Consider the following 27,051-nt stretch of genomic DNA (forward strand, 5'->3'; position numbering starts at 1 on the left):
AAGGTTGGATAAGTGAGACTCTACTATATTAGGCAAACTCAAGGAAAAGAAGGCCACTGAATGGCTATCATTCATAAGAGCTAGATATAACCTCTAGCATCAAAGGCATCATGTGCCTGAATACTACTTGCAAGGAACATAAGCGGAAAATGGCTCATGCCTTGCTTATAGGCATTCCATTGGCATCTTGTTGATTGCTGTGGAAACAACAGCCTGTCAGGATAGCTCATCTTTTCAAACTCTTTGATAATTTACAGAAGTGTTTCACTCTGGCCAATGAAAACCAACTGATAATCGTAGACTAGGAAGAACACATGTTGCCATGATTATCAGAATATCTTAATCATGAAGGCAAGCCACGATGCGATTCCAGCAATAACAAGGGCACCTTCCTAAATGCAAAAGGGCACAAATGGCACCCAATCACTGGCAATGTCCTCTTTAGGAACGACTTTGTAAAATCATTTGCCTGCATACATATATTCATTTGGATAAAACAGTCCAGCTACTGTTTACCATGTTGCTTAGGAAATGGATTAGCAAAACCTGATGGTTGTTTTCTCCTTTTCTTCATTCATCACTATATTTTTTAAAAAAAACTGATTAGCCAGGAGAACTACTCATTAGTTCCACTGCAAAAATCTGAATTACAAACACCTCAGTGATGCTTCACTCTAATCAGAACACCTTGAATATTGTAATTAATACCAACAAGATCAAAATGTTGGAGCACAATGTTACTTGAAAAACAACAACAACCTGATCCCCCAGACTCCTTGAAAAAAATCTCTCTCCTTGAAAACATAAATGACTCTATTCCTGAAACAGTTCAGAGTTGCCCCTGCTGGATAATCTATCATTCATATCAAACAGACTGTTCATATGGAAGGACTCCATAACAGGGTGACTAAACTCCTCTCTACAACATCCCTAGTGGGATCAGATACTAAACCAGATGACAGAGAAAGAGAACAAGAAGATGTAGGATAGCCAAACTGGGTCCCATTCTCAGGAAGCTTTCTCTAAATAATTCAATATGTAGCTTAATCAATAACTGGTGATGACGCTGAATAGTATTTTCTGAACTACAGAATAGGGAGATATTGTTCCAGAGGAGGATCAGAGGCCTTACTAAGTGTCTTCACAGAAAACTATGATCCAGAAAGCAGAATTATAGAGGACCTACTGTGTCCCTGGTGGCACAGCGGGTTAAAACGCTGAGCTGCTGAACTTGCTCACTGAAAAGTTGGCGGCTTGAATCCAGGGAGCTCCCGTTGTTAGCCCCAGCTTCTGCCAACCTAGCAGTTTAAAAACATGCAAATGTGAGTAGATCATTAGGTACCTCTCCGGAGGAAAGGTAATGGTGCTCCATGAAGTCATGCCGGCCACATGACCTTGGAGGTGTCCACAGACTTAGAAATGGAGATGAGCACCAAACCCCAAAGTCGGACATGATTAGACTTAATGTCAGGGGAAGATCTTTACCTTTACCTATTGTCAGAAAATCTTGATTCACCAATACAAAGTTAGAAAAGATTAAAATATTCAGAGCATATAATGTCATACTTGACTAATACTTTCATCTCTTAAAAAAGTCAGAAGTTTTTAATTTTAAAAAATGATAATGGAAAGCAATTAGCCTAAACTTAAAATGCAGAAAATGGAAACTTTGGAAGCTTCTTTCCTCACAAAAATTAAGTGATAGCATATGTGCTGAGCAAGTTGTGAACTTCCCAAGGGAGCTCTTCTCCATATGTTAGTCAGGTATTGTGAAGATATGCTCTATAACTTGCTGGTTGCTTCCAGAGGAACTTGTCCATTGCTACTACTTTACAGTTTCTTTGGATTTTCCAATTGCTCCATTCTCATATCATTTGAATACATTAAAAGCAATAAAGGTGATTTGTCTTTTCATCTGCCAAACAAGAGAAAAATCTTAAATTCTGATTTCTTCCTGCATCAAATATCAAATAGAGCTAGTGGGGTATAGTGGTTTGAGCCCTAGACCATAGCCATAGAGACCCAGGTTCAAATCCCTGCTCAGTTGCAGAAACTCATTGGGTGGCCTTGGCAAGACAGAGGTAAGGCAAACCTCTTCCAAACAAATATTCCCAAGAAAACCCAGTGATACATTCACTCGCTGTAAGTTAGATACATTAAGCTCACTGTAAGTTGGAAACAACTTGGAGGCACATGAAAATAAGAACTAACCAAATAGAGAAAGATAGCAATTTTACCCATCTTAAAATGGAGTGCTTTGACCCCTTGATAATTTGGGAAGGAGGCAAAAACCTGGGGAAAGAAGCGCATTCTATTCTTGGAAACATTCTTCTTACTTTCAAGGTTTAAAATGGTAGACATTGTTTTTATTTCAAAAGGACTCTGTCGCTTACCACTCATAGACCTCTTGAGGGATGTTCCTCCAAAGAAAGGCCAATGGTTCAGATAGGTTTGTTAAATATGTACAGTCACAGTGCGCTTTTCCATGCAACCTTGTTTTAAAGCCTGAAATACTCAATAATTCCTTTTTAAAAACACACACACACACCATATACTGATGTTTTTCTTCCAGTTTAAAATGACATTGTAAAAACCCAAATATGTTGTATGCTTTTGAGCATACAAAAAGATTTAAAATGTGTGTCATTTCTGAAAAGAGAAATCAAAGTAATATGGAAACTTGCTCCCAAGAAAACATGAATCATTGCAACGATTCAGCAAAGCAGAAACCAAGCTGAGGATGGGGGCTTCTTTTGGGAGTCAGTTTCATGCATTTTTGGTCTAATCATTGTTACACATAAGCAAACATAAAATACAAATACAAAGTTGCATGTTTAGATTCAGAAGCAATAGGTGTAAGAATTCACAGTGGCACGTAGAGCCTCAGTAACATATTTTATAAAGCCTTAGCTGAACCCTTTTCAGCTTGCTGTAGACTAGATACATATTTTCCTTTGGCCAAAATAGGCTGCTAGTTATTTCATATTTATTAGCAATTGGTTTACATAAATTCTTTTTTAGAACTCTGTCACCAATTAGAATGAAATGTTCACCTACCAGAGATGTGAAACTGCTAATTTAGAGATGCCAAAGGGCATAGTCTGTGGAGTCCATCAAAGGTAACTCTCATGGTCTAAAAGCCCTGAAAATCACATTGATACAGTTGCTGTAATATATTTAGCTAGTTCTGCCTTTCCTTGTCTCTTTGGTTTCTTGACATGCTATGGGAAATTGTGTCAGTCAAGGGTAAAATTTTGACAAAGGAAATGCCTTTGACTTGTGTTTGTTTGGTTCTGGGAATTTACAGGATTGGATCTTGAGCAATGATTGAGTGTGGATGCCATCATGTTGGCAAAACATTTAAGGATTCTTGATCATATATTTATAGCACAATCTGGACTTTGCTACTTGTTTCTTACATCGCCATAATCACATCACCAACATTGTGGATTTGTTTACCTAAAGAAACCTGAATCTGCTTTCAAACTACAGTAGAGTCTCGCTTATCCAACATAAACAGGCCAGCAGAATGTTGGATGAGCAAAATTGTTGGATAATAAGGAGGGATTAAGAAAATGCCTATTGAACGTCAAGTTACGTTATTATTTACAAATTAAGCACCAAAAGATCATGTTTTCCAAGAAATTAACAGAAAAAGCAGTTCAATACATGGTAACGTTATGTAGTAATTAATTAATTTATGAATTTAGCACCAAAACATTGCAATGTATTGAAAACATTGACTACAAAAACATTGACTATAAATAAAGATAGAATTGCTGCCTAGAGAAACAGCTGTGGATCCAGGCGGGAGGCAGACTGCGTTGGATAATACAGAACGTTGGATAAGTGATGGTTGGATAAGTGAGACTGTACTGTATAAGATATTCTCAAATGCAGTATGACCCCCCTAAACACAGACGCGATACCCACAATTTCAGTTATCCACACTCCAAAAAATTCCCTTCAGATGTTTATGATGGCCTCTCTAGGTCCTCCAGTGCTAATCTTTAGCATTCTTCCAGCCCAAGTATAGTTAAAGGTTGGCTATTATCACTTGTTTTAGCTAACCACAGGGAGCCTTGGAATATATCCTCTGTGGATACAGGGTCATACTATAATACGATAATAAATATTAATAAAAATAAGCTACACTCCCTTTGAATCATTTCCCCAGTGTTTTGGTCACAACTAGAATTTAATAATAGAGTAGGTAGGTGTTTATTTCAGCCACTTTTCCCTTTGTTTGGCATCCTTACAACTCAAATTTAATAATAGAGTAGGTAGGTGTTTATTTCAGCCACTCTCTTTTGTAGATCTTTCTGTGGTAATAATAGGAAGAATACAACCAGGGAACTCAAAGATGAAGGATTTACAAAACTGCCTTTTACATTTTTAAGAATCTAGATAGCAAAGTAAAATTGGTCTCAATCTTCTATGTGCAATAATCTGTGCAAATCCAACAAATTTTGTCCCTAACCTCTGAATGTGCTCCCTGTATCAGCTCCTGAATAGGAGAAGTATTAAGAAAATGCTTTTGAACATATGCAAAATGCAATAACCAGAATGAGCCATGCCACACCTGGCTTTAGAAGGAATAACTTCCAGGACTGAAATTATGCCTCAATAACAGAGCTCTGTCCTGGTGCTCCCACTTTTAGAAATCTAGCATTGCCATTTCCCACTGAAATCAATGCAAAATTTGCAATGGAATAGCTTTTGCTCAAATGTTCACCAGTTTTATTTAAAATATTCCTGGAAATTTGTACAAGTACGGTAGCTGCCAGTCTTCTTCTAGTCAAAATGCAGAGGGGTTCCATGGTAACCAGCTAATTATGGCAAGAACTTTAATTGGCAACAACCAACCTCCTCTTTTCAGTGAAGTATAAGAGACTCAGGAATTGTTAGCAAAACATTCGGCCCCAGATCAGTATACACTGTAATAATTGTATGTTGTCCGTACGAAGGCTATATGTTGCGGATTTCATTGGATAAGAAAGGAAAAATAGATAAAACAGTCATAGATTTGCAATAGGAAAAAGTGGGTGCTATAAATAATATTATACGAATGCTGCCTGGCACAACCTGGGGATCACAACCAGATACAGTGAAGACATCTGCCCTTGCGCTTTGCTACTCTGCTGCTGAATACCCATGCCTAGTGTGGAATATATCTTACCACGTTAAAACAGTGGATGTGTCTCCTAATGAGACATGCCGCATTATCACAGGATGTCTATGTCCTACACCACTCGAGAAACTATACTGTTTGGCCAGTATTGCACAACCTGACATCCATCGGGAAGTAGCAGTCAATAATAAAAGAACCAAGGCAGTGACATCTCCAGCCCATCCTCTGTTCCGATATCAACCAGTAAGCCAACGGGTTAAATCAAGAAACAGCTTTCTAAGATCTACAGAGATACTCTCAGGAACACCTCAGCAACCGAGAGTCCAAAAGTGGCAGGTTAAAACCTGGAACCTCAATCCATGGCTGATATCTGATTCAAAACTCCCTCCTGGGCACACAGAAAACTGGGCGATTTGTAAGGTGCTGAATAGACTGCACTCTGGCTCCACAAGACGCAGAGCTAATCTTAAGAAATGGGGCTGCAAAGAGAAGTCCATGCCATGCAAGTATGGAGAAAAGCAAACCACAGACCACTTATTACAATGCAGCCTGAGCCCTGCCACATTCACAATGGAGGACATTCTCACAAAGACACCAGAGGCACTCCAAGTGGTCAGCTTCTGGTCAAAGAAAATCTAGTATAATGTCAAGTTTTTTACTTTGTGTTTGTTAAAATACATTATAACTGTACCCTTAATTCACTTCTGACACAATAAATAAATAAATAAATAGAAAACAGAGCCAGACTATCCAACTGCTGCTCAAACATAGTCCCTCTCTTTGTATAAAGGTCAAGTATACCCTGAATGCACCAGATCTTGTCTGGCCTTGGAAGCTAAGCAAGGTCAACCCTGGTGAGTATTTAGATGGGAGAGCTATAGGCTATATTTCAGAAGAAAAATTGGCTAAATGACAGTTCCCTAAGAAAACCTATGGGGTTGCCAAAAGTCAACAATGACTTGAAGGCACATACAAACACACAGATATGTCAGACAGCCACAACCAGTTTATTTATACACTGCATTTTGGGAATATACATTGTGCTAAAAGAAGTTCATAGTACTGCTTAAATATATAATGTGGATAGTCAAACAACTCCCAGCTTGGGTTGCTATGAGTCTTTCAGGCTGTATGGCCATGTTCCAGAAGCTTTCTCTCCTAACGTTTCGCCCACATCTGTAGCAGGCATCCTCAGAGGTTGTGAGGTGAAAACATCAGGAAAGAAAGTTTCTGGAACATGGCCATTCAGCCCAAAAGACTCACAGCAACCCAGTGATTCTGGCCATGATAGCCTTCGACAATACAACTCCCAGCTTGTTTAAAAAAGCAAGTTATAATAAAGATGGCCTCTGTGGATCAGATTTTGAAATGCTAGTCATCTTTTAACCTAACCATTTCTGTGTCTTATGGCTTCATGACTGCCCTAATTCTTCACCAATAGCCATGGTGAATAGGCATGATAACATTTATATATCATAGGCATCTTACATTTTGTCCTCTCTTTTCATAACTGTCTCCCTGCTTTGCAACCCTTCTCTGTATCAATAAAAAGAAATAAAATATTCATTAGAAACTGCAACTGTAACTTGCCACAGGTGTAACACAATTTCGTTTACATTTACTTGGAAATAAATTGCACGAAATCCAATGAGAATGAACTCCAAAGTAACTATGCATAAGATTCCAGTCTAAGTCAGACAATAACAATAAACACAAACAACATACACATAGTAGGTTTCAATACCATGCATGGAAAAATGACTTTTTGTTGGAAAATCCATCATTTAATATTAATGATTCTGCTTCCAGCTAACTGGGCCTCACAATACTTGGCCTTTGGGAGTATAATGAGAGGACAAACCCAGTCAATCTCTCCCCGACAGGAAATGCCTTGATGACCTCTAAGCAACTGGAATGTGGCAGGAGAAATGGCAAACATTCAGAACATCCCACCACTTCCTTTCCGTGGGACGTGCCAGCCTTGGGAAGTGGGCCTCTGTTTCGAGAGCAGGATATGTCACAAATAAAAGGTGAAGCAGGTGAAGCATTCAGCTGCCCACATTTAGAAAGAGCTAAAGGAAGGAAACTGCATCTGTTTTGATATGCTACACTGAAAAGGTGTGTGATGAGCCAGCGTGGTCTAGTGGTTTGAGCACTGGACTACAACTTTGGATAACAGGGTTTGAATTCCTGCTCAGCCATGAAAACCCAATGCGTGCCCTTGTGCAAGTCATATTCTCCCAGCCTCAGAGGGAGGTAAAGGCTATTCCCTCTGAACAAATCAAGCCAAGAAAAGTCCACGGTAGATCCAGTTTAGTCACTATACGTCAGAAAATAGTAAAACACACAAAACAACAAATTGCAAAATCACAGCAAAAAACAAAACAAAACAAAACCACAGCGGAATCACTATTGATTATACAGTATTTGTCTAATCTGAGGCAGAGTGAGACAACTATCTTCAGCACTGACAATCCCCAGCGATTTCTTCTGACTCTTCTTCTCAGTTCATACAATCAACCCTCCTTATCCTAGCCTTATCCTAACCCTAGCCACCCCGAGTCCCCGTTGGGGAGATGGTGGCGGCGTATAAATAAAGTTTTATTATTATTATTATTATTATTATTATTATTATTATTATTATTATTATTATCCATAGCTTCAAAATATTTTTCCCCTAAAAAAGCCTAAAAGTAAACCATAATTTTGCCATTTTATATAAGAGGCACATTTTACTATGCCATTGTGTACAATGGGACTTGAGCATTCACTAATTTTGATATCCATGGAGGGTGTGGATTCTGGAACTATGAAATCTTGGGTTTTGAAATTTAGGGAGAGATATTTAGAATGTTTATCCAAAGAGTTGTAGTGCCTCACAAAACTACCAACTGCAGGCAGTAAACTGAAATCATAGTGCGACAACTGTATGGGATTTAAAAGGAGGAAGGGGAGGGAGCAGAAAAATTCTTATCTACAAAACACTCTTTTTCAGATGCAATACTGCATCTGAAGAAGTGGGATTATATCCATGAAAAACTCATGCAAAAATAAAAACCAGTTAGTCTATGCTATGTTGTCTCCCTCCACCCCCTTCTTCTCTCTTTCTCCTTTTTATCTGTAAGAGACTAATAATAAGGCTACTTCTTTGAAAACTACTGTATGATATTAAAGGTCCTCTGATCATTTATGTAAGCTTACTAACTTGTACTAAGCAAAAACATGCAATGAACTAAACTATAATCATGGAATCTACAATACTTAAACCTAGAAACCAGTTACTACAAAGGAAAGCTGGAATTTTTTTCCCCCATCAGTAAAATGGGTGAGAATGATCACAATTCTTTAAGAAAGCAACCCAAAGCACTTTTATAAGCTCTTCGTAATACTATGAGAACAAAGGTCACTGGTCTGTTTACTTAAATTTAATATTTCTGTATCAAAAATTATTTCTCCCATGAAAACACACGGGTCCTCTATGTTAGTTTCTTTTGCTTCCTTTTTCTATTAGCAATAGACGTGTCTACGCACCTCCCTTTGTTCCTTTGGGATGGCTTCCATGTCTTTTTTGGATTAATCATATAGGCAATCTCTTCAATTAGTCATCACATACTAAGTACAATGATATTACAATACTGCATAGTCAGATATGATTGATGATAAGCACCAGGAATAAGGAAATCATGTGCCAAGTGTTTAGGACTTTATCACGTGAGGCTGATAAAGCACAATGATGGCAGGATAAAACCACCTTTGGAGGAGCTTATCATACAACACCGTCTCTCCTGTAGTTACATTGTGCTTGAATTATGATTGGACCATCTCTTTTCACTGAAGAGAATTCCATCAATGAGTATCGCTGTTCTTCTGCCACTACTTATTGTGTGATAATTTTCTTCTGCTACAGTCCTGACATTGTGAAGTGGAGAAAGGCCACCCAAAGGGCGGTCTACAAATATATTATTATTATTATTGTTGTTGTTGTTGTTGTTGTTATTATTATTATTATTATTATTATTATTATTATTTTATTATGACACAGCAAACAAGATAGATATGCTGGATTTCGTATCACAAAATCACAAGTCGAACACTTCCCAAGTGTCTAGGACTGTGTGATGTATTTTCGGATGATGCGCGCAGATCCCAGCAGGGTGGCCTTTTGCAGCTGGCAGATCGTAATTTTGTCAATGTCTATTGTTTCCAAATGCCGGCTGAGATCTTTTGGCACAGCACCCAATGTGCCCATCACCACCGGGACCACCTGCACTGGTTTCTGCCAGAGTCTTTGAAGTTCAATCTTGAGGTCCTGATAGTCGCTGAGTTTATCCTTTTGTTTTTCGTCAATGCGACTGTCACCTGGGATGGCGACATCAATGATCTAAACCTTTTTCTTTTCCACAACTGTGATGTCTGGTGTGTTGTGTTCCAGAACTTTGTCAGTCTGGATTCGGAAGTCCCACAGTATCTTTGCGTGCTCATTTTCCAATACTTTTGCAGGTTTGTGATCCCACCATTTCTTTGCTGCTGGTGGGATGATTATTATTAGAATGCTGATACGGTTACACTGCACTATTGTGGCAAAATGGGTGGAGACAAATAGGGGGGAAAGGGCATCAATGCACTGCATAGGATAAACATGGGTAAGAATCAAGGCTGTGTGGTAGACTGATTGTGGGAATATGCACCCACAAAGTTCCATAATGCCATAATCACGGTGAGGTACAAAAGTGATTGGTCCAATAATGGTATGGTTTTGTTTGCTTAAACAATATGATTGACACTACGCAACAGGTCTGCGTGATAAGACCCTTTATTTCGCCTGTTACCTTCCAGCTTAGTTGCAAATCCTTGCCATAATTTTAGAGAAACGTTTTTTCCAACAATACAAACTTGTGAGCCATTCTTGTTCTAATGAAAAATATTTCGGGGTGACTTGGTAATGAGTGCATGATTTTAAGTCATTTGATTGAGATAAAAACTGCAAAAAGGTGATTCTGACTGTTTCTCTTGTTGTGGTGAGTGGGGATTTTAAATGATGCAGGAAAAAAGATTTTGCATTGTCAGTATGCAAGACTTGGCACAGACAACAGAAATAATGTGGAGAGGAAAGAGGCTTCTACTGTCATCCATAGCTCAAGTGCAACTCATTAGCTTCTTGAGTACTCTCTTGCAAAAAATGAATGTTTATTCCAATTACTTATGGGTGTGTGTGTGTATCACAGTAAAAGAAAATCCATCTCAATATATATTTGAATCTTATAGCAGAAGCCAATTCACTCATAGAAATTGTATTTTAATTGAATGTCACCTATATCAGAAACAGGACTAATTTATTTCTGATCAAGCTTCATGAATGCTTTCCCCCCCAGATCGTTCTCTCATTGCTTGGTTGCTTGCTTTAAGTAGAATCAGAGTCTGGGATTTGTCACAAGTGGTCACCACAGCATAGCAAACACTTCAAACGTCTCCAATCCTTTATGTGATCAGAAAGTATAGCAGACCATACCACAAGTGAAAAGCGACACCATAGTACAGGAACAAATTCGACCTGGACTATATATTATATGTTGTTGTTTTAAAAAAAAAGCTATCTACTGCTCCCAAATTGACACTTTGCTGTAACTCTGTTGTATTTCTGTAGACAAGGAAAGGCAGATCAGGCCTGCAAAACTGGATTCAATCCGATGACTGAGGGTGCATCTACACTGCAGAATTAATGCAGTTTGAAACCATTAAAACTGTGATAGCTCAGTGCTATGGAATCATGGAAGTTGCTCAATGCCTCTATGCTAAATAATGCTGGTGCCTCACTAAACTACATGATTCCATAGCATAGAGCCATGACAGTTAAAGTTCTGACAATAATTAAGGCATTTCAACCTTCTGGAATGGGAAAATTCTGGGCAAGCTCCCAATGATGGAAAGGGGACATGGTTACACAGATTTGATTCAGTCACATGGCCTGAATTTTCTTATCCCCATCTTGATTCATCAACAGGACTGATGAATGTTATGTATCACATTAATCATAGTTTGGGATCTTGATACTTTAGGGCATTGTGGTCCAACCTTTAGTTACCCGAGGGCCAATCAGACTTTAGTATAGGAATGTGAGGGCCAGAGACATCCCAGAAAGAAAACGAATTACATAATTAATATTTAATTACATAATTATAATATTTAATTACATAATTAAAATATTTTTCCAGTAAGAAGAGCAAGGGTCAACAAAAATGAATTGGTGGGCCACATGCGGCCCGCGGCCCGCAGGATGGACCCCACAGCCTTAGGGACAGTACTTGTCCCTGGCAATGCACATGCAATTCAGATCTAATGATTTTTCTGCTATTGGTGGCTACATAGGGAGTGAGGAATTAGTATCAAGAAAAAAATGCCTTTACAATAGTGGCATCCACCATGTAAAATGCACTTTCTCATAAACTCCACTGTGAGCCAATATTGCTCTTCAGGTATGTGACACTGTGTTTGGGGCTCAAACCATTGGAGGAGTCATAAACACGTTCATTCAAAACATGAGTTACTTCAAAGTAAATATTCATAAATATGCCACGTGTATCTTTTAACTCAATATTTTGAAGCTTGCATAATGTTTCAAATAATTTCATAATTGTGGCAATATTTCTGAAGATTGGTTTGCATGCAAACTGTCTGTAGATAAGATTTTGCACCCTTCACACTCCAGTGTCTCAGAGTGCAGTGTTGAACAACTGAAGGAAAGCAAATCACTTTACTGGCATCTGTTGTCTGGCATCTGTTGTCATTAAAGAATTCTGAAAATGTCAACTTTCTGCCTGCCACCTTCAGCATAAATCCTTTGCATTTAGATACTACAAACCTGTATGTTTTGCAAAATGCTCTACACATTTAGCTTCCATATGTTCAGAATTCCCAAGTACAATGTATTCCAGCAGAAAAACAACATCATGCCAATAGCAAGGAAGTCACTGGCCCAAAAGGCAAATTAGAAGCATTTTGGATTTCAATGAACATTAATATTGAAGATAAAATGTAACAGAAAAGATGGCTAATTGATTAGATGATAAAGAACATGCAACTACATTCCCAGAAGCCCAAACTTTAGAAACTTCAATAACACCCCCAAGACCATTCTGGCCAGCTCACAAAGGGAGACAATTGAGCTGCACGGTGGGCAGTACACCAACAGAATTTCTATTCTGTTCTGGCTACCCACATTTAAAGAACACTCAAACTTTAGAGCAAGCCTGTACAACCTACAGCTTTCCAGGTGTTTGGGCTTCTAATTCCCAGAAGCCCTAGCGAGCTTGTTCAATGGTCAGAAATTCTGGGACCTGAAGTCCAAAACACCCAGATGAATACAACGTCATCACCCTAACCCAGTGGTTCCCAATCCTTTTTTGACCGGGGCCCACTTGACCAGAGCCCACTTTGACTGGGGACCACTCTCCAACATTAGTACCAAAAGGGTTACAAATAAGTTTTTGGTCAACTTTAGATTTGGTTTGGTTATTTGGGGTGCTGATTCAGAAAATTGTATTTGACAAACCACATCAGCTTTAGTTTCTGATACAGAATAGTAGCCACCATCTGCACGCCCACAGAAAACCATATTTAATCATCTAGAACTGATGCGGTCTATCCAATGCAATGGTGAGCTTTGCAGAAAGGAGCAGAAATAAAATTAATAAAATAAAATAAATAAAGAGGAAGGAGGTTCATGAACCAGACTTTTGTTCTTGTGGCCCATTGGTTAGCTGCGGCCCACAGGTTGAGAACCACTGCCCTAACCCCTAGCACAGGGAATCTTGGTGGGCAAAACTGAAATTAACCCCCAGTCAGCCTAATGCAACCAGGTCTCTGTAATACTTTCTATGTCAGCATGATCATATAGGGTCATGTCCTGAATAGGTGCTGGTTTTTTCCCTCATTCACCTGGCAATTAGCAAATCATGGTCAGGACAGCAGAAGTGTGCCTTACATTCCTGTGTTCCCATTCCTGATGTCCTTATCACTTGCATGAGGACTCCTTCCACCTTCCTTTCCTGAAACCAATTACACTGCAGAATTATATGCGTGCTAATATCAATGGCAGCTATGACCGACTGAAACCAAATTCTGCAAATCATTTCCTATCACAGGGAAGGGAACTGTGTGACTCTCCAGATGTTGTTGGACTGCAATTTCCATCTGCCCACACTTGGATAGGCTGTAAAACAGAATGATGAGGATTGCATGTCTACAACATCTGGAGGGCCACAATTTTTCCATTTCTGTCCTAGCAATTGCTAATGTCTTCAACATGGTCTATAGATGGGAAACTTCCATCTGTACCAAGTTTGAGAAGGGATGGGATTTTCCAAAGAGATGGGGTGTAGGAATGGATTGTTTTCAGTTGTGTTCATTTCCATAAGCAACTGTTGTAAGATGAAATCAAGGAAGGAATTAAGGAAACTCTAAATATGAAACAGTTCTTTTTCTTTTTACAACTGGAAGACAATAGCATGTGCAAACTTCATTGACACAAGATAGGCAAAGCCCCAGTTCCAGCATTATTTCTTTCATCTAAACCCCTGGTGATTTGTTTCAAAGACAACAACGTGCTCCTGAAAGGTCATCTTCTCTTTTCTTACTGCTCAAATGAACTAGGAACTTCTTCTCATTGTTCCTGGACCTCACTTCCATAGAACCAATCCATGTAGCAGATCCGAACAGTGATGCTCTTCTCCTTTCATCTGTGTTGAAAGGAAACTTAACAAGGCGCACCTATCTTCTACCTGGGGGGATCCACCAGGTCAGTTTTGCATGTCTATATAGCTTCCTGCTATATCAATTCTATTTGCTTTTGGGAGAGAAGGGTCCTGCCATAGCTTTAAAGATCAAAACTATTTTGAGTGACTATTCCACAATTGTTTAAAGCAGGTCATAAAGAAGTGGCATCATTTAAAATGTACCTACTGATAAGTTGGTCCATGCTATGCCAGAGTCGTTTAAACTATGTATGAAGGGAGAATGACTCTCATGAGATTATCACTGTGCAGTATCTGTGCATATCTAAAAGCAAGGAAAATAATTTCTTCTCCCCGCGTTAGGACTATTTTTTCCATCAGCACATTTGTGTAGCTTTAAAATTGTTAAATCAATTAATTAGCTTAAATTCATAGACTTCATTAACTAGGATTTCTTTAATTGGTTAACAGCCATAAAATAAAATTACAGAAAAAGTGTTACCTGCTTAGTATCTGCTCCAGGGTCAGTTATTCATTGTCTAATATAAGTATCCAAGATGCTATCTTCATTTTTATTTTACGTTGCCTAGAAATCCTTTATCTACAGGGAAACTAATAGATTTTTAGAAATAATAAAATAAAATAATGCTGTCAAGGAGATCAGGATAGTGTACATTCAATTACATTACAACAATAAAACAGCAGATAAAATCTGTAACAACATGATCAAATGTTAACTGGAAATGAGGAAGCTCCTGGATTCTGGAGTTATGGATTCCTGGAATCAGGATGAATTCAACCTAAGGTTGCATGATTAAACCTCAAACTGGGACTCCTGTAACCCTAGGCCCCAACAGATCTGGGGGCAGAACAAATACTATGAAGTCAAGTGGGACAAAAGTGTTAATGTGGGATTTGTGTACTGATAGTGTTTAAATGCAATTTGTGCCATGCTTGTATTGCAACTGATTGCATCATCCAGAATGTACCATAGTGTGGAAAGAGTTAATTGCCAAGAAGCTGTGTTAACCTTGATGTGTGGCTGGAACTAGGGAGTATCAGTATTCAGACACAAGTGTTTGTGCTGATTGATTGCGTCAGTTCAGTTGAGTTCTGTCTGCCTAGAGTTTGAGTCAAGTCCTGTGTTCATCTGTCATCTGTTAGTCTGTTTGTGTTGATACAGTAAAACTTTGTAAATAGTTTTACCAACGTCTCTGAGTGTCTCTTTGTTCTGAGCTCCACTGATTCCATCCAACTACTGCTGCGCTGCAAATACTCTGACAAAAAGTACCTGTCAGTTCTCACTTTCCAAAGCCCAACATTCAACTGTATCCATTCCCTCACAGCATGGCTCTTGCCTCATCAATGGAGAGTAGGCAAAGAGTCTCTGGCCAGAAGAACAGATGTTCCCTTTCTCGTGTTTCTAGGTTCCTCACTTTCCAGTTGCCCAGATATTTCAGACAACTCCAACCATGCCTGCTGAGAGGTTTGCCGAGTACAATAGATGAGATTTGTAATCCTAAATGTCTAGAGCAGGGGTCCCCAAACTAAGGCCTGCAGGCCAGATGTAGCTCCCCCAATGTCATTTATCCGGCCTCGCCCTAAACTTTAGACTTAGGGTCAACCTAAGTCTGAAACAACTTGAAAACACACAACAACAACAATCCTAATTAACTTTACTATCTCATCAGCCAAAAGCAGGGCCACACTTCCCATTGAAATACTGTTTATGTTTTAAATATTGTATTGTTCTTTCATTTTTTTGGCACTACAAATAAGATATGTGCAGTGTGCATAGGAATTCATTGGTATTTTTTTTCAAACTATAGTCTGCCCCCCAACAGTCTGAGGGACCGTGAACCAGACCTCTGCTTAAAAGGTTTGAGGACCCCTGCCCTAGAGGGTGTCAGGCTGGGTTATTTTTCCAGATCTAGGGTCACGTTCAGAGCGTGAGATGTCCCAGCTTGCTCTGCTGGCTAACTCTGGTTAAATGTATTTTTTGAGAAAGGACCAGAGCACCTTCAATTAGATGCATGTGATTCTTAGAAGCGCCAAGCAGGTTATATGAAAGTTCTCTCTCTGCCTCAGACACAAAAGAAATGTTGGCGGTCGGAGTAGATGGCAATGGGGTAGGTAGAAAAATAGTCTGAGTTGGTATAAGGCAGTTTTCTGCAGCTTGTATATTATTTGTACCTCATTGCATCTGACTGTCTGCAATCCATCACGATCGTAGAAACAAGCCTTTCCATTTCCACATAGAGCTTAGCTTGTCCATTATCCTTCTTCCTAATTTTGTTCTATGCTGCTAGATGTTTTTAAGACACTTAACCCACTTCTCCATATGCACACCCAAGACTTTGCTTACAGCAGGCAGAATGTGCATTTGCCTGGCAGCCTGACATAAATATCCAACCAACCAGCAAATAAACACTGGCACACTCCTAGCTACAATCTCCCTGAACTAGCGTTTGAACAAACAAAGCAAGAACTGGCCACAAGACAAAGAAAGAATTTGTTCTATTCAGTGAATCTTCCACTCTGCGACATGGAAGCTAATGCGACACTGCCAGCCTTTCACCTATCTTTTGTGTTCTATATATTATTTATTAGCTTTTACTGGATCACTGTCAAAAGGAAATACCTGTTCCCAGGACCTTTTTCAGTGACTATGATTGAGCAAAATTCTATGGGCAACAAAAATTACAAGAGAAAGAATAAAGCAGACCGGAAGGGGTATGCGTGTGTGTGTGTGTGTGTGTCAAAAACATAGATTCAAATAGACAAGTAGAAATTGCTGACAGTTTTGATTGTAGGAATGCCCAGAAGGTTCTAAGATCCACCAAAGCAGTAACTCTACAAGTGCTCATACTTAGGCAGAGCAAACCTTTATTTGTCACTAAGAGTGTGTTCAAAAGAAGCCACCATCAAAAGCACAGGGCTGACTGCAAGTTTCGCAGCTCACTAAGCATCGAAGCCACACTGGCAATCTTAATAGCAATGATAGTAAAGTTCCAAAAGAGACCGTAATGGATTTTCCACGATGGCCTGAATGGCAAAGTGTTGCTCCAGGGTCATGTGATAAATTCTGAGTAGCTGTGTTTCACGGCTGGTCAGAAAGTCACCACAGAAGTCAGAATAGAGTCATGGGGAACACACAGATGGGTGACCCTAATCTGCAAGAGTTTTTACTACCAGCGGATTGTCAAAATGTTGACACTGAGCCAAATGAATGCACTTGTATGACACATCTATTTGTTATATTCCTTACCTGTAATAGAGTTGTATAACCCATCTGAGTGAATCCTGAATAACTAAACTGATTCAGACTGATTCGAATGAGTTCCAGACTGAAATGGAAAGGCCCAATTCAGTTCTGGGATGGAACACACAGTCTGAAATACTTTGGAGGAATCCTGAGATCTAGATGTATACAATAAGTGGTGAAAAACCCTGACACTAGGGAAAGGATCAACATGATAGAGGAAAAGGCTTTGCTTATACAAAGTTGGATTATGAAATCTGGATCAAGAATATCACAGGCACTCTCCAATCACAGTGTTTATGAGATAGAATTACATGAGGTCAATGAAATGACATACTCCTTCATTTCTTTCTCTCACCTCTTCATTCTGTAACATATTATGACAGAGTTGTGGTGGTAAGTGGAAGATTGTTGGTTGCTATCTATGTCTGTTAATTTGTTTTGTTGACTAGCCTAGCTATAGCCTAGTTACTATTATTCCCTGTTCTAGTTGTTACTTAGGTGTGAGGAGGAGGGCAAGAGTAGTCACCACATGTCGAACAGAACATTGTTTGAGAACCATATTTAAGTGGGAGCAGATTCCAAGATCACTATCTACCCTCATAGTGAGCAGCATATGAGACAGAGTAAACAGCACCAGCAGTTTGCTTTAACACATAAAAGAGAAACACTACGTTCAGGGGAAAAGCAAAAAGTCCAAGCATCCAGGCAGGAACAAAGAAGGAGGGAAGGAGAAGGGGAAAGGGGGAAAAGGGAAGGGGGAAGGGGGAGAGGGAGGGAAGGCGAGGGACAGGACGGGAAGCGACGGGAAGGGAAGGGAAGAGCAGCAATTCTTAAATGTTCTGCCTCTTCAAAACACTTAGGAGCAAGCAACTCCGAAAAGATATTACTTTTGGGGAGTATGAGTGCATGAGAAAAATGTTTCCAATGCCAATCCAGCTCATCTAATGATTTCAAAGGGAGCACAGGAATGGTCAAGAGCCTACTGAAAGTAAAGTATTATCTTATCAACCCACTGCTTTCTTATGCTGCGTCACTTGAGTTGTGCAAGTTAGACTTAGTGTGATACACAAACATGGCCTCTAATCTGGTTGGCCCTTTATGTGTGACTGTGATGACTCATGGGCCATGTAGTCCCGTTCCTAGCGCTGTTGTGACAGATGAAGAGGAAAACGTAGGTTTCCCACCGTTTCAGCCAGAATCGGAGCTTTCTCAGCCAGAAATGGAGCCCTTGCACCTGCAGGAGATTTGTCTTCCAGAAGTTTGTCAAACAAGCCCTGAGCCGAAATCTCCCCCATTTTCTCGCCATGATTATTGTAAACAACAGAGGGGCGCTCAGGAGGCGTCTCGCAGGAGCGCTAGGATCGCTGCAAAGCATTCAGCTGATTAAGCCTGCTTCCCATGGGAAACTTTAAGGAGTCATGCATCTGGACTCAGAGAATAGCTTTCGTTTCTGGTTCCCCAGAGAACTGCTCTTTGGCGGGAAAACGAGACCCTACTTAGGTGTTTTGCCCACGAAGGAATCTTGCGGAGTCAATTCGTCAGCTTCGGGAGTAGGTTGTGTGTGGACTACGCTACTCCCGCATCCAAGTCCTTTGCTCTCGTTTCCAGCCCTGCCTTGCTTCCCAGGACCCTGCCTTGCTTCACGGACCTTGCCTTGCTTCCCGGACCTCGCCACGTAATTACCACGGATCCTGTTTTTGCTCCTTGTTCTTGTTGCCTTGAATTAAGCCTTGTATCCAAGAATCAAGTTATTTCCTTGCCTTGCCTAAGTTTCATGGACTAAAGGACCTTGTCTTCTCCCCTCACTTTGCTTGGCAAAGTGAGTTTTTCGGTTACTGGATTATAACTTTGGACCTTAATATTTCATATTGGACATTGTTTTCCTGGACTATAATTGACCTTTCCCGAAAGGTCTTCTTCTGAACTTTATTCTGCACTTATTTTTATTGACTTTACATATTTCCTTAATAAAGATATTAGATAGATTCTGGCCTCTGTGTATGGTTATTGGTGCTCTGCAGCCTGGGTCGTGACAGTGACACAGTGACCTTTCCTGTGTTAATGAGACACATCCCATGTGGAAATAACTTGCATGAAAGAGGTGTAAGATCTGCCATTCTGTATGTTGAGATTTAAGTGGCTCTGTGTACTCTCCACATATTATTGAAATATTGCTGAAATGTTATTTCGTAAGACCTGCCCTCTGCAGTGTTGCTCTATAATTTCCATGATGTCTAATCGATGTAACAAAAAGCATCTGATTATTACTTGGGGTGTAAATCCTCTCCCCTTTTTAATTAAATGTGTATACAATGTGTAAAATCACAGGCCTTGTGAGATGTCTTATTTACTGTAAGGAAAGGAAGAGGAAACAGGGGGCAAAGAAAACACAGCATGTTATTTTACTAGATTTAGAAACACCACACACTGTTTTTCAAAATCTTGACATGGAACACACTTGCTACCTGAACATGGTTGTATGGAGAAGGGTCTTGAAGAAGAGATATGCTATCTGCTCAGAAAAAAAAACCCTCAGTGTGTTCATTTTTTTAACTGGTGATATGTTTTTGTTGTTGACTACTGCCAAGTGAACCTCAATGTATGTTGACCCTATGAATGTGAGATTTCCAAGACACCCTGCCATCAAAAGCCATGGCTCACGTTCTGCTGAACCAGGGCTATATAGCTTCTCTGATTGCATCCATCCATCCATCATATGGTCTTCTTTTTATATTGCCTCCCACTTTACCAAGTGTTATCAACCTTTCTAATGTCATGACTAATGACCAAAGTATAATAGCTACAGTTTGGTCATTTTGGCTTCTAGAGAGAGTAGGCAGTGGTTCTCAACCTGTGGGTCCCCGGGTGCTTTGTCCTACAACTCCCAGAAATCACAGCCAGTTTATTAGCTGTTAGGATTTCTGGGAGTTGAAGGCCAAAACATCTGGGGAACCACAGGATGAGAACCACTGGAGTAGAGGATCCATAGTATTCTTAGAGCTGTCTCCTCCAGCAGCACTGGCTGTGTTGTTAACTCCTATTCCACACTATAGAATGAATACTATTTGACACCACTTTAACTGCCATGGCTCAGTGCTATGGGATCATGGGAGTTGTAGTTTTCCAAAGACTTTAGCCTTCTCTGCTAGCGCCTCACCAAATGATAAATCCCAAGATTCCATGGCATTGAGCCATGGCAGTTAACATGATGTGAAAGCGCATTAATTCTACAGTGCAGAAGGGAATAAATTCACTGCTTCTTTATAGGTCACATTCTTCATGTTGAAAGGAAAGGTAAAAAGCCCATGAACTCCTGTCTCAAAGGACGCTGAACTTGTAGGTTCTCTTCCCAGGTGTCTTCTGCTGGCTGATTGCCTTGACCACCCGAGGGACTAGTTCTTTTGAGGCCTTAAGGGAGAGTTATAACAGTCTGGCCTTCTTTACACTGTTCTTCCAAAAGAGCTCTTGGGTCAGGAGAATTGTTTTGGGAATAAGTGCATTTGAACTGTCAATGGACTGAAAGGACTGACTGAATCAAAATAGTAGTATTCCTAATCCCTCAAGCATGCACCCGTATAAACCAAAAAAAAAAATGTCCCTTGTATTGATATAATGTAATTTGAATAATCCAGTTTTGGCATTTGCCTAGAGAGTTACAGCTGCAAAGCCGCAGAATCTGCCATGGGATTGTTTGAGCTCCGGCCTCTTATTCCCCAAGATTTACTCCAACGTGTACTTTAATCTCAATATTTTTCATAACACAATCTTTGCCTATTTTGGAAATGGTGAAGTCCCATCCCTTGAACCAATTCATTAGTCTATTATGATTCTTGAATAGACTGTCATGGCTTTCAAATGTCAGAATGAGATTCCATAGATGCTGCTGAATATTTCCTTAGCTATAACATGACTGATAGGTGAATTGACCTAGATAGCACATGATGGTAATGACAAGAAGGGGCAGACTACTGACAATGACTGCAGAAATCACTGCACTCTTTTCCTTTTTATGGTGACGATGATGCAAAACAGCTTGGCATTCCACCACTTAATTGCTATATTAAATCAGATAAATCCTGGGGGGAAACAAAGGATGCAACTCCAACTTGTCAGTCTTTAAAGTGCCACAAAATTTTGTCTATGTCGAGAAGGATTTTGAGAAAGCACTGAAATCTATTGAAATGGCTCCATCATTTATTTTAAAATTATTTTCACATTCATTTTTCTTTTAAAGCTCACATTTCCCAAATAAATGTCTGTGCGCAGAAAATATATCACAACATTTCTGAGCAAAATAAGAGGTGAATAATATTCTTTAGGGAAGTGATTAGCAGGTTTCTCATAAATGAAACCCTTTCCAGACACAAAGGAGGTGATTCCTGGTTTTGAGACTCATTCACTGGTATGTGTTTTTCCTCCCATTTCTTATATAGCAATGAAATGTAAATTTTGTTATCTCTAGATGTAGAGAGAAAAAGGCTGCAGAAAGTTTATTAGAGTGCATTGCCAAGGTTTTAAGCATACCATATCTTATACACACAGTAATGAGTTTTGTTTTAACTGCTTCTGGGAATTCAATTTCAGTGTCCAGTAAACCAATTACCACCTATTCCAACAGAATGAGAAAGAATAACATGACAAAAAAGACATCTTTGCCATTATGTTCCAAAAAGGCTAGCTCTTAAACCATGTGATTGAAAACAAGAACTGCATATATGGGTACACATCTAAAGACATTAACATCTGCCTATTTGAGGATAAAACAAAGGGTCAGCATGACTACCATTTTTATGTGTAAGAAGCTATACCCATATGAATTCTAGTTTGCATCTATCCAAGGTGTATATCTGCATTTAAGCTGCACCATCTGTTAAACTACAATCCATATTCATTGGTTGTAGGGGTACAGGACATCCTCAAAATTGGGGAAATGGTAAATAAAAAACACTTTTTTTATCTGAGAGAGCACCTCTCTAGGATTTCTAGGTCTTCCAGTGCAAACCTCTGCCATTGAATAATGCTGTAGGATCAACAAATGCCTAGACAGAACAAAGTGTTCTGTCTCAGAATTTTGAGGTCCTTATCACAACTCTATAGTGGACGTTGACCATAGAATAATGTTGGATGGCCTAGAGATTTCTTAAGAATCATAGAGTTGGAAAAGACCTTGTGGGCCATCCAAGAAGCAGGAAAATCGCATTCAAAGCACCTCCGACAGATGGCCATCCAGTCTCTGCTTAAAAGCCTTCAAAGAAGGAGCCTCCACCACACTCCAGGGCAGAGTGTTCTACAGCTGAACAGCTCTCACAGTGAGGAAGTTCTTCCTAATTTTCAGGTGGAATCTTCTTTCCTGAAGTTTGAAGCCATTGTTCCACATCCTAGTCTCCAGGGCAACAGAAAACAAGCTTGCTCCCTCCTCCCTATGACTTTCCCTCACATATTTATACATGGCCATCATGTCTCCTCTCAACCTTCTCTTCTGCAGGCTAAACTTGCCCAACTCTTTAAGCCACACCTCATAGGGCTTGTTCTCCAGACACGTGGTCATTTTAGTCGCCCTCCTCTGGACACATTCAAGCTTGTCAACATCTCCCTTCAACTGTGATGCCCAGAATTGGACACAGTATTCCAGGTGTGGTCTGACCAAGGCAGAATATAGGGGAAGCATAACTTCCCTGGATCTAGACACTATACTCCTATTTATTCAGGCCAAAATCCCATTGGCTTTTTTAGCCATCACAACACATTGTTGGTTCATGTTTAACTTCTTGTCCACAAGAACTCCAAGAACCTTTTAAAGCATACTGATGTCAAGCCAGGCGTCCCGCATTCTGAGAAAACATATTAATATAATTGGCAAAAGCAAAACCCATAAATGTGGAGGGCCAACTATAGTTTGACTATAAATGTTATTGGGAATTGGAAGCACAACTAAGTAACAGGTTGTTCTGGGAAATCCATGCATTATTGGCCCATGAGGTCTCGAAGGGTTGAAAGTGACTGCATGAATAAAGAACAACAAAAACATTTCCTCCACAGAGTTTGAGATAGGAGACATGGTTTTCATTCTCCCCAAGATATCGATTCAGCAACTGCGAGGTAGACGAGACTGAGAATAAGTGACTTGCCCAAACTCAACCAGTGACTATCTGCTGCTCACTAGTTCAGTCAATAGTTGATTCACTATACTTTTGATAATGGCAAGTGCTACCTTAGAAGAGATATCCTCTCTTATTTGAAAGGGGTGGGATATGCCTTCGAATTTTGTTATGTGCCTTCAAGTTCACTCTGCTTTACCCTGACTTCATAGCAGGATGTCTTGAAAAAGATATCTTCAGAGAAGCTTTGTCATTGCCTTCCCCTCAGGGTGATAGAATCCTACTTGCCAAAGGTCATTGATTGGGTTTCCATGGTTGAGTGGGGATTTGTACCCTGGTCTGCTGAAATCCTAATCCAACACTCAAACCAGTATACCAGTAGTTCTCAACCTGTGGGTCCCCAGGAGTCTTGGCCTACAACTCCCAGAAATACCAGCCAGTTTACCAACTGTTAGGATATCTGTGAGTTGAAGGCCAAAACATCTGGGAACCCACAGGTTGAGAACCACTGCACTATACTATTCTGGCACTATAAGCAGAAAGTAGTTCTCTTGCTTCACTCATATCATTTAAAAGTGTATACACAATGTACCAAAAGATCCCTTAACTGCCTAACCTCCTATGCTTAATTGACTAAGATTGCCAAAATCCCATTATAGCCCATATTGTGCAGAGTTGTTTAGTGGTTTAAGCATTGAACTATGACATCGGAAACCAGTATTTGGACACCCACTCTGCCACAAAATGCACTAGGTGACCTGGGCTAGCCACAAACAATCTGCCTCAAAGGAAGGCAAAAACAAATCTCTTCTGAACAAATCTTGCCAAGAAAACCCTGTGATAGGTTTGCTTTAAGGTCAACATAAGCTGGAAACAAATTGAAGGCACACAGCAATAACAAAATGTTAAAATGCTATAAACCAATAATGAGTAAAAAGAAAGAAGAGCATAGCTTCAATGCTAAACTACACTTCATTTCCGCAGGGAAAAGGTTTTGTGCTACCTTAAATGTTTAAGACTTAAAAGGTTAGACTTCAAGGGACCACCAGATTCATTTTTACATGGAAACAGACTAACTCAGCTCTCTTTCTAAACGGCTTGCATTTGAAGAAGTACACTGCAATTCATGTAAGTACATACTGAAATACATTTTCCAGTCTTTACAAAGACATAAGATTCCTGAATGTTATTCCCAAACAGACTACCATGACTAACATCTATGCATGCATATTGGGAGGAAAGCTTTGTCTGCAACAGCAGGTAAACTGAAACCAGGTGCTCTTTCTGATATTATTGTATTGCAACTCCCATGAATCATGATCACTGGCAAACTGGGAAGGATTCATGAGAACTGCACCATGAAAACCTTAAGAGTCACACGTTTTCTACCTCTGCCATAAAGAAATAGATATTTTTAGTTGAGTACTTCTGTTGTTTGGTCATGACTGCATTTGCCAGTCTTACCGGATTTAAAATCAAATGCATGGTAAAACTGCACGGCAACTTTACATTAGCAGGTCCTTAAGGATACTTTGGGGAAATTAGAACCTATACAAAAAGCAAGGGTAAAAAAGGCAGGGAGAGTGAACAAATCACCCATTATTATATTAGTTATTCTAAACCATTTATAAGCACTATATCTATCTATCATTTCAATTATGTTTGTAAACAAGACCATGGGAAGACACCTATAATTATGATGGAAAAGCTATTTTTTATATTAGCCAAGCAATTGTGTATATTTTGCTTTGTAAAATGTAATAAGCGAGCTGGCAATTTATTATTTTCTGTAAATTGTAGGCAGATTAATCAATCTAACTACTTCCTTTGTCACCAATTGGATTTAAACACAGAATCTGTGTTTCCTTTGATAACAAAGAACGATACGAGGCCCTGAATTAATTTCAATCTTCTCAGCCACAATATCTGTATTGACTGCAGTCGTCTTGATGGTACAGGTTACAAGAAGGGAAATGTAGCTAAAATAGCAAAGACTAGTCCCACTGGCCCCTCTTATCTGTCTGCTAGTTTATTTTGATTTATTGGCACCCTGCCTTTCCATGATTTATATTCAAAGCAGTCAAAAGCCACATCACAAAAGGATATACATGTAAAAATAGAAAACCTTATGAAACACACAGAATATCGTATCGTAACACATTCAAAGATAGTATGGAAAATAGGTTAAAACACTCACTATCATAGTGATTTAAAAGAAAAAGACATATGGAAACAGATGGGCCTTAAGTGCTGGCTAATCACCCAAAATGAAATCCCTGGTAGATTCCTCCAGGGAGAATGATCCACAAAGCATGCCCTGCTTCATTGGGATCATACTAGCTGCTATTGGGGGGGGGGGGAGGTACCTAGGGCTACAGTCGTGACCAGACTTACCAAAAAACAAATTCTCTTGAAATCAATGGGAGTGATCTACGAGTTAATATTACAAAGATCAGACTGTTAACAGGGTTATAAGTCTTGTGTTTGAAGACATGTTTCACTGTTCCAAGGTAAAATCTGCATTTGGGGATGATGACAGACTATGGTTATTGCACTAGGATAGCATCCCAAGCTCATCTGTCCTAATCCTTTTTGATGTGATGCAAGAAATGGAATGAAAACCTTTGTGATGGTTAGTTGATTATTGTACATTATCCAGTCTGAATCCTGTGTTTTGAATGGTGGCTTGTTGAAACAAGTCAGCTTTAAAACCATAGGTTATGATTCACCATGGTTTATTACCTTTAGATGACATTACAAAGCCATCGTTCACCCAGAACAGAAACCCAAAAGCTTCACAGTCATATTAGAAGATGAGAGTGGAGTACACAAGGCTTGAGGAAGGCCAAGTTTGTTCTTGTGATGCTATGGTGGGCAACTGAGCAGAAGAGCATTTCTCTTCCCTGCAGTTGCTCATTGGTTCACATCAATATATTCTGGCCATTTCTTTTCTGTTTCCTGGTTTTTTGGGGAAGTTTGGAAAGGCTAGGAGCTGCAGTTTTGGCACATTCTGAGTAGCTTGGAAGTGAAAAAGAATTCAATTTCAAAGATTTCTGGGAAGCTACAGGCTCATGATAGGTAAGACAAAAGGCAAAAACTAAGAATAGCAACCCCCTCCCTAAGGAGATCAGGCAGGCTCCCTCTTTCTTATCTTTTCGTAAAAAACTGAAAACTTGGTTATGGGACCAGATAGATGCAGCATTAACTATAATGAATTCATGACAAAGAACTGTCAGACCTGGATTATGACTGGAACGTGCCTCTGAATGTATATTTCTGTAGATGTTTTAATTAATGTTACTGTTGAATTGTAATTGTTTTTATATACTCTGTTTTATACTCGATTGTAAGCCACCCTGAGTCCCCCCTCGGGGTGAGAAGGGCTGGATATAAATGTTGTAATAAATAAAGTAAATAAATAAAATGTCTTACTGTACTTAACAGTGGTGCCTTCTAGTTTCCATGGCAGTGGGCCATTGATTTTAGTCCAGATTTCAAAGGCTTTGTCCAAGGTACTGAACCTAAGGCTTCAGAACCTTGGATAATCCCTTTAAATGTTCAGACTAACACGAAGAAAGGATTCACACACCCTTTGACATGGAAGCTGCTAGCTATCCTTGTAACTAAGTTTTAGGAGAGGCCCTTTCCAAATGGAAAAACCCCATTCAAAATTGAAAAACCCCTAAAAGATGATGTCTTAGGGAAGGGTGAATAGCCCTTTAGGGATCCCCAAAAGGCAATACTGACCCTAGAAGGGCTGGATGAACCCCAAAGCCTCAGTTTCCCCACACCTACTCTGTAAGAAGCAAAAAAAAAGACAAGAATAAG

The 27,051-nt window shown here is 39.6% G+C and overlaps 1 protein-coding gene and 1 long non-coding RNA gene across 3 annotated transcripts in view; both read right to left on the minus strand.

The window, feature by feature from the left end:
• Window positions 1-27,051, minus strand: part of maml3 (mastermind like transcriptional coactivator 3) — a 327,808-nt gene that overhangs the window by 201,426 nt on the left and 99,331 nt on the right. The window lies entirely within an intron of this gene.
• LOC134299129 (uncharacterized) overlaps window positions 1-27,051 on the minus strand; it is a 119,107-nt gene that overhangs the window by 26,677 nt on the left and 65,379 nt on the right. The window contains exon 2 of the long non-coding RNA XR_010006273.1: window positions 1-27,051. This exon is cut by the window's left edge and continues 15,786 nt beyond it; it is cut by the window's right edge and continues 9,703 nt beyond it. This is a non-coding gene — a long non-coding RNA (uncharacterized LOC134299129).

Source organism: Anolis carolinensis, chromosome 5 (assembly GCF_035594765.1).
Source record: "Anolis carolinensis isolate JA03-04 chromosome 5, rAnoCar3.1.pri, whole genome shotgun sequence".
Classification (NCBI taxonomy): domain Eukaryota; kingdom Metazoa; phylum Chordata; class Lepidosauria; order Squamata; family Dactyloidae; genus Anolis; species Anolis carolinensis.